This window comes from Anas acuta, chromosome Z (genome assembly GCF_963932015.1).
Source record: "Anas acuta chromosome Z, bAnaAcu1.1, whole genome shotgun sequence".
Taxonomy (NCBI): domain Eukaryota; kingdom Metazoa; phylum Chordata; class Aves; order Anseriformes; family Anatidae; genus Anas; species Anas acuta.
Genome location: NC_089017.1, coordinates 69,187,365 through 69,194,821, shown reverse-complemented (window position 1 = coordinate 69,194,821; position 7,457 = coordinate 69,187,365). Strand labels below are relative to the sequence as shown.

Sequence of the window (7,457 nt, the reverse complement as noted above, 5' to 3'; positions counted from 1 at the left end):
GAGTGTGGATGTTTTATTTTGTTTATTAATTTATTTATTAATTTCTGAGAGAAACACTTGACTGTCTCTGCCTGTGTGCAGGTTTCTGACTGGGGAGTGTGAGAAACAAAGATGATGTTGTTGCAGTAGAATACCACTGAGTGTGGCTGCTTTATTGTTCGTTTGTTTGTTTGCTCTGTTGTTGTTGTTTCTTTTTTTTTTCTTTTAATTATTTTTATTCTATTTGTTTATTTATTTATTTATTTTTCTGAGAGAGACACTGACCTCTCTCTGCCTGCGTGCAGGTTTCTTACTTGGGAGACAGCAAGCAAAGATGACAAGAGTTGTTCATCTCCTTAATCTGCTGATCTTATCAGCAAGGGTTAGAGGGAAAATGAGATGGGAGGGGAGTCGGGACCTTGCTGTGACTGTTCCAAGGGAAGATGCAGGGTATATAATAAATACCGCTGTTTTTTATTTTGTGCTGTGCTGTTTTACTTTCTCTTCCCATTGAAATCTTATTTTTATGTCTCAAGGGATGAACAACCTTTTCCTTCTTTGATCCTACCGTATGCTGTGTTTGTTCTAGTTTGCCCTGTCCTTCACAACACCGGTCCCATCTTCTCTGAATTTCCCCTGACGTTGCACTTGTGTTTAGGCTGTTAGTTTTCAGGAGGACACATTTGGGACTTCGCTTCCTTCTGTGAGGCTGGGTTAAGCTCTGAATTACACACTTGTTGAATACTACTAGCAGTGTGGTAGCAGCAGAGCATTTGTGCAGCTCAGTACTCAACTCTCTTTCTGCAGGGCTGCACTTCAGCCATCAGTCCCCCTGTCTATATGCAATACCCTCTTCTTGTCTTCCAAGCCAGTCCTTTCATCGGATAATTTTAAGCAGTTTATCAAGCATGATTTCCTCCTGGTGAACCTGAGAAGGCTGGGGGTGCACAGGGAGGTGGGAGGGGACACGGCCAGGACAGCTGACCCCAACTGGCCAAAGGGATGTCCCATAGCATGTGGTGTCATGTGGGACAATAACGCTGGGAGGGTTGGCAGGAGAGGTCACTGTTGCTCAGGGACCAGGTGGGCATCAGTTGGCTTGTGGTGACCAGCTGCATTGTGCATCACCTGCTTCTTTTATTTGTGTTATTGTTTTCTGATTTTTTTTCCTTTCTTTATTCCTTTGTAAACTGTCCTGATCTAAACCCTTTTTTGTCACATTTTCTCCTCACTTTCCTTTGAGTAGGGGTAGGGTGAGAGACCGGTGTGGTAAAGCTGAGCTAGCCATCACTGTGAAAGCACCTCATGGCTAACACTGTTTTCTTTTGCTAATCAGAATTTTCCCTGCTACTGCTTGCTTTTTGCTCCTGGACAGTTTGTTTGGCTATCTCATGTATTCCTACACACCCATAAAATTTTAGAAATTGATCACTCAATGCTGTTGTTCCCTAATGCGTTTGTAGTAATAACTGTAGAAGTGCACGCCTAGCTTGTTCCTTTGGCAGTATTTCTCTTCCATCAGGCAGAATCCATTTTCCTTCTTTCAGTTCTGCCCCTCTTGTCTTTATAGTTTTTATTTCTGCTTCTGTATGCTTTTTCTCGTGTCCCTTTTTCATTATCCTATTCCTGTAGGGTTAGAACTACGCCATGCTTCCTAAGAGCTGCTTCCCTAGCTTCTTTACCTGCTAGGTTATTCCCTCTTATGTGGAAACCAGTTCCCCTTTTGATGTCCTCTGACATGTACTACGGCAATTTCCCTAGGTCCTCTCAATGCGTGCAATATTTGAGTAACTACAGTTTGGTGAATTAGCCCTTTTCCTTGAGTGCCTATGAGTCCCTTTTCTTCCCCAATTTTCCCAATTTAAATTTCTGGTATTGCAAAAAAACCCCACCTTTTCCTGTTGGCCAGTTGCTCCTATTACATTTACAGACTAATTAACACAGAGGAAGAAGCTCCCAGAACCAACAAAAAAATTCAAGCCTCTCTCTTCGTTTCCTAGTTTTATTTCAACTCGTGGACCTGCTAGGGTACCTCATCTTTACCCTAGCCTTACAGAAGCCTTACACCCATGCCCCAAGGCTGCGGATCTCTTCTGGGCTTGATGCAAATCGGTTTGTGTTGTGGGTCCTGAAGTATAAGCTGGCAGCAGGCACCCGCCCTCTTTATCTGGCAGGTCACCCTTTGGAAGGCGCTCTTCACACCCCTTGCTGACAGCTCTCACACTGCAAAGGGGGCAGCGCCATGAGGAGAGGTGGGAGCTTCTTCTCGAGTGTCCCTGGTACTGGTGCCGGCGCCTGCTCCAGTTTTTGGTATTGGTGCTGATGGCTACGGCCTCTGCACACTTACTCTGTCTGTGCTCTCCTCAGGGGCTGTGGCTCTTCCTGCCTGCCCTCTGGTGCCTTCGGGCTCGCACCGCTCTGGCCTTTCTCATTCTGATTCATCCTCTCCATTAGCTTCTCGTTGTACTCCATTCTCACGTGGAAGGAAGGACGTTGGTCATGCTCCCTCGGCTGCTGGAAGTTTCTCTGCAAAACCAGAAGAGAGTCTCCTAGAGAACTGCCTCCGAGGCTGCCTCTCCCAGTGCACTGCTGCAGGAACTGGCTGTGAGCAGCTGCGGGCTACCCTCTCCAATGGGGTCTCTTTCCAACAGCCAGCACTTTCAAGGTGTGATAAATTAGTGGGGGTTTGTTCATTGTCTTTGAGGAATTTGGAGAATCTGCTGAGGAGATAAGGTTGTACAATTTAACGGCCTTTCAATTTTTGTATTTGCCAGGATCAGCTAAACCATTGTTGGGAAGAGATTTGTTAAAACAATCAGGAGCATGCATAAAGTTTTGCCCAAGGAGCTCCAAGTAAAAGAGACGCAGCTTATCTTATCTTCCCTATGAGGAAAGGCAGAGAGACCTAGGTCTGTTCAGCCTGGAGAAAAGAAGACTGAGAGGGGATCTCATCAATGCGTAGAAATAGCTGAGGTGTGGGAGACAGAGCGATTTGGCCAACCTCTTTTCAGTGGTTTGTGGAGACAGGACAAGGAGTAATGGCCACAAGATAGAGCACAGGAAGTTCCGCACCAACATGCCAAAGAACCTCTTCACAGGGAGGGTGACGGAGCACTGGGACAGGCTGCCCAGGGAGGTTGTGGAGTCTCCTTCTCTGGAGATATTCGAGGCCCGTCTGGATGCCTACCTGGGCAGCCTGCTTTGGTGGAAGGGTTGGACCCGATGATCTTTCGAGGTCCCTTCCAACCCCTCCAGTTCTGTGATTCTGTGACTCAGCTAATCCAATTTTTAAGTTAATACAGGTACCAAAAGTACTCTGGTGCCTAGTGAAATCCTGGAGCACATCTACCCCAAATTCAAAACTGACCATGTGTGATTTACCATGTTGGACTTGAAAGATGCCTTCTTTTGTCAAAAAGTATTTGCCTTTGTGTGAGAAAATCCATAAAATGGCAGAAAGATTCAGTTGTCTTGGACAGGGTTACCTCAAGGGCTTAAAATAGCCTGACGATGTTTGGTAATCAGCTAGCAAAGGAGCTTGAGGCTTGGAGCTCACTCCCAGGCAAAGGCACAGTATGTAGATGACCTAATAGCCACAACTATGCAAGAGGAATATATATATTCAGTGGACTATAAACTTGTTGATTTTGGGGGGGATTAAGTGGGGACAGCGTATCTCAAGAAAAGGCCCAATTCGATCAATATTGAAGTGGATGTCTGAGGCAATCTGCTCAAAGTCCAGCGGAGCAAATAGTGCCTCGGCTAAAAAACCACCTTTTCTTTTTTTGCACATTGAACCTGGAAAAGCAGAGTACTTCTAGTGAAGGTCTAAAGTGCTGAGAGGGCATGTGGAGAAAACCCCAAAGGAATCCCCAAAGCAGGAGAATGGGTCTGTGGGCCCACAAATGGTAGAACGGATGGCAAGGAAGGTGTCCCAGAGACAGAAGCCTGCTTGTCATTCCCGGCCATTGTTGCAAAGCAGCAAGTCCCTGGTGGCAGATGGTCCTCGTCAACACTGCGAGAAGCCCTCTGCCGCAGGGCCCGAGGCCCCCCTGCACGAGCTGCCCTCCACCGGGAGAGGTGGCTCGCAACCATGGGAGCAGTACCGGGAGTTGCAGGGCTTCTCCTCTCCTCCTTTGTGCAAAAAAAAAGGCCATGCAGGGAGCAGTGTGGTCAGTCCAGCTGGCAGCCCGCACCAGCACTCTTTATTCGGCCACTGACAGGCATCATCCTCTCCTTCAGCTTCTCATCGTATTCTTTTCTCATGTGGAAGGAAGGACGTCGGTCACACATCTGCAAGGAGTTGATGGGGTTCTGCAAAACCAGAAGAGAGTCTCCTAAAGAACTGCTGCAAGGAGCTGAGGCTGCCCCTCCCAGTGCACTGCTGCAGGAACTCCCTCTGAGCAGCTGCGGGCTACCCTCTCCAATGGGGTCTTTTTCCAACAGCCAGCACTTTCAAGGCTGCAGCCCTTGCTCCCTGAGCCCAGGGCAGGGCCTGCCTTTTCTGCTTGCATGTGTGCTTCTGTGAAGGCAGGTGCCTCGCACAGGCTCACTTTAGTCTTCAGAGTGCAGGTACAGCGGGCACTCATCCCTCGCAGGGAGGTACAGTCCCTCGGCAGACCCGTGCCCATGCCCAGCTCGCTGCTGGCTTTGCCCTTTGCTCACTGCAACAGCTCCTCCCGCATGGTAACGTGCAGGGGAGCGGGCAGACAGCAGGCAGCTGCCTGGCCAGGTGGGGACTGCAATGCTGCCGTGCCGGAGACCTGCACTGCTCCCCTCCCTCCCAAGGAGAGAGCCAAGTGCCTGCTTGCGTTTTTTTTTTCCTCGGGGCTCGGAATCCATGTCATACCTTTCTTCGTTCAAAGAGCAGCTTCTGCGTCTTAGAATCATATTCATTCCACGCTTCAGCTTGTCGTGTTTTGAGCCTGTGGGCCATCAGCGCTTGTTCCCGTTTTTCCTCTGTCAGAACACGCATATAGTGCACTCCCTGCAGGTAAGGAAAACACAATCGCATGCAGCATTAGTCGCCGGAGCTTGGGCACAGGCAGGAGCACAGCGACAGGTGGGCAGCCAGAGCTGCTGCTTCTGCCCTGCTCTGGAATCTCCAAGGGGAAACGGGGCTGGGAAATGCCTATGGCGTACCGATGTTGCTGTTTTCTGAGCAGCAAAAGACAGGTGCTCACGGGGTTTAGTCTGTGGGTAAGCCGGAGGTTTTGGCTTCTTCAGCTCCTCCTCAGACCTCCCATGAATTGGTGGCAGGAATCTGAAAAGACACAGCAGGCTTAGCATATGGGACTACACTTGGAGGCACTTACTCAGAGCTGGGCTCGCAGCTCACAACTTAGCTTCAGCACCACAAGGTGCTTCTGCAGGAGGAAGACCACGACCACACCAGGACAACAGCTGTCCCTTTGGTGTTTCCAGTGCCTTTTGGCATGAGCACGTTCAGTGCAGCCCAGGGAAACATCTCACTGGCACAAAAGCATCTGACTTCCTCCACTTGTGTGGGGAAGAAGGGACAGAAATGTCCCAAGGCCTCACTCAGGCCCCTAGCTGTGGGATGTGTTGCTATGTCCCACGCAGACGCACACCATCAGACACGGCCCCCTTGGCCCTTTGCACCCACAGCCTTCCCCTCAGGACCTGTGTCGTGGAAAGGCCTGGGGATGCCCAGAGGCCCCTGGGGGTGGCATCGCACCCATCTCCTTCCTGTGTCAAGAGGAAGGGGAGGACTTCAAGCCCAGGAAACCTCAGAACACGGTGCAGGGGCTCAGGGCCTCCAGGGCTGTTTCCAGGTCTCAGCTGGACCGGTGCACACTTACTTTTTCTGTGCTGTCCTCGGTTGCTGTGGCACTTGCTGCCACCCCTTTGGTGCCTTCAGGCTCGTAGGCATTTGGCCTTTCAACTTGTCCTTTATTCTCTGCTTCAGCATCTGATCATACTCCTTTCTCACGATGTGGGTAGGAACTCGTGTGCACTTGAGTATTTGGCAGAAATATTTCTGCAAAACGAGAAGAGAGTCTCCTAGAGAACTGCTGCAAGCAGCTGAGGCTGCTACTCCCAGTGCGCTCCTGCAGGAAGTGGCTCTGAGCAGCAGCAGGCCACCCTCTCCAAAGGGGTCTCCTTCCAACAGACGGTGCTATCAAGGCTGCAGCCCTTGCTCCCTGAGCCCAGGGCAGGGCCTGCCTTTTCTGCTTGCATGTGTGCTTCTGTGAAGGCAGGTGCCTCGCACAGGCTCACTGTAGTCTTCAGGGTGCAGGTACAGCGGGCACACATCCCTCGCAGGGAGGTACAGACCCTCGGCAGACCCGTGCCCATGCCCAGCTCTCTGCTGGCTCTGCCCTTTGCTTCTTGCAACAGCTCCTCCCGCATGGCAACGTGCAGGGGAGCGCGCAGACAGCAGGCAGCTGCCTGGCCAGGTGGGGACTGCAACGCTGCCGTGCCGGAGACCTGCACTGCTCCCCTCCCTCCCAAGGAGCAGGGCAAAAGCCTGCTGGGGGCATTTTTTCCTAGGCTCTCTGAAAACATGCCATGCTCCTTGCTCCTACTCCATATGCATACACAGCATTGGTCCCACATTTCAGCTTCAATCTTTCTGAGCCTGTGGACCATCAGTATTCATGCCCGTCTTCTATCTGAGCGCGCACAGAGCGCACTCCCTGCAGGCAAGGGAAACACATCCGCACGCAGCGTTAGTCTCCTGGGGCTGGGCACAGGCAGGAGCATGGGGACAGTGGGCAGCAACAGCTGCTGCTTCTGCCTTGCTCTGGAACCCCCAAAGTGAAACGGGACTGACAAATGCCTATGGCGTACCATTGGTGGAGTGTCCTTATAACAAGCCGGGATTATGGATGACCGTTGATAAGCTGAAGGTGTTGGTTTCTTCAGCTTCTCCTCAGACCTCTCATGAATTGGTGGCAGGAATCTAGTAAGACACAGCAGGTTTAGCTTATGGGAGGCAGTTTCTAAAGGGCGGGCTCGCGGCTCACATCTTAGCTCCAGCAGCAAGAGCACAGCGAGTCCCCTAACTCCGCCACAACACTTCTCCAGCAGGCTCACCTGGCTTGTTCACGCTGCTTGTCTGCCTCCTCCTTTCTTTTCTTCTCTGCCCTCTTGGCTTGAGAAACCCTCCTCCGAGCCATCACCACTGGGTCCAGCACACTCACTGCAAGAGAACAGCACGATGTCACCTCTGTGTCTGTGCAGGGGAGCGGCAGCAGCAGCAGAGCTGCTCAGCCATGTCCACCCACACTCATTGCCACCGCTGGGAGCCACCACTCCTGGGGCATTTTATCCCACACAGCTGCCTTCTCTCGCATCCCCCACACATCAACATTGGCTCTCCTGCCCTGCAAGGACAAAAGGAGAACACGCAACCCCTTGCCAGGAGCCCACTGGGACATTACCTCTTCGGCCACCCATGCCCCAAGGCTGCGGATCCCTTCTGGGCTTGATGCAAACTGCTTTGCGTTGTGGGT

At 51.3% G+C, this 7,457-nt stretch overlaps 1 long non-coding RNA gene across 1 annotated transcript; it reads right to left on the bottom strand.

The window, feature by feature from the left end:
- Positions 1-5,819: 5,819 nt before the first annotated feature.
- Positions 5,820-7,146, bottom strand: LOC137848110 (uncharacterized). Its single transcript, XR_011091178.1, has 3 exons — positions 7,039-7,146; positions 6,793-6,904; positions 5,820-5,980 (listed from the first exon to the last, which is right to left on the bottom strand). It is a non-coding gene; the product is annotated as an uncharacterized lncRNA (long non-coding RNA).
- Between the last annotated feature and the right edge of the window lie 311 nt (positions 7,147-7,457).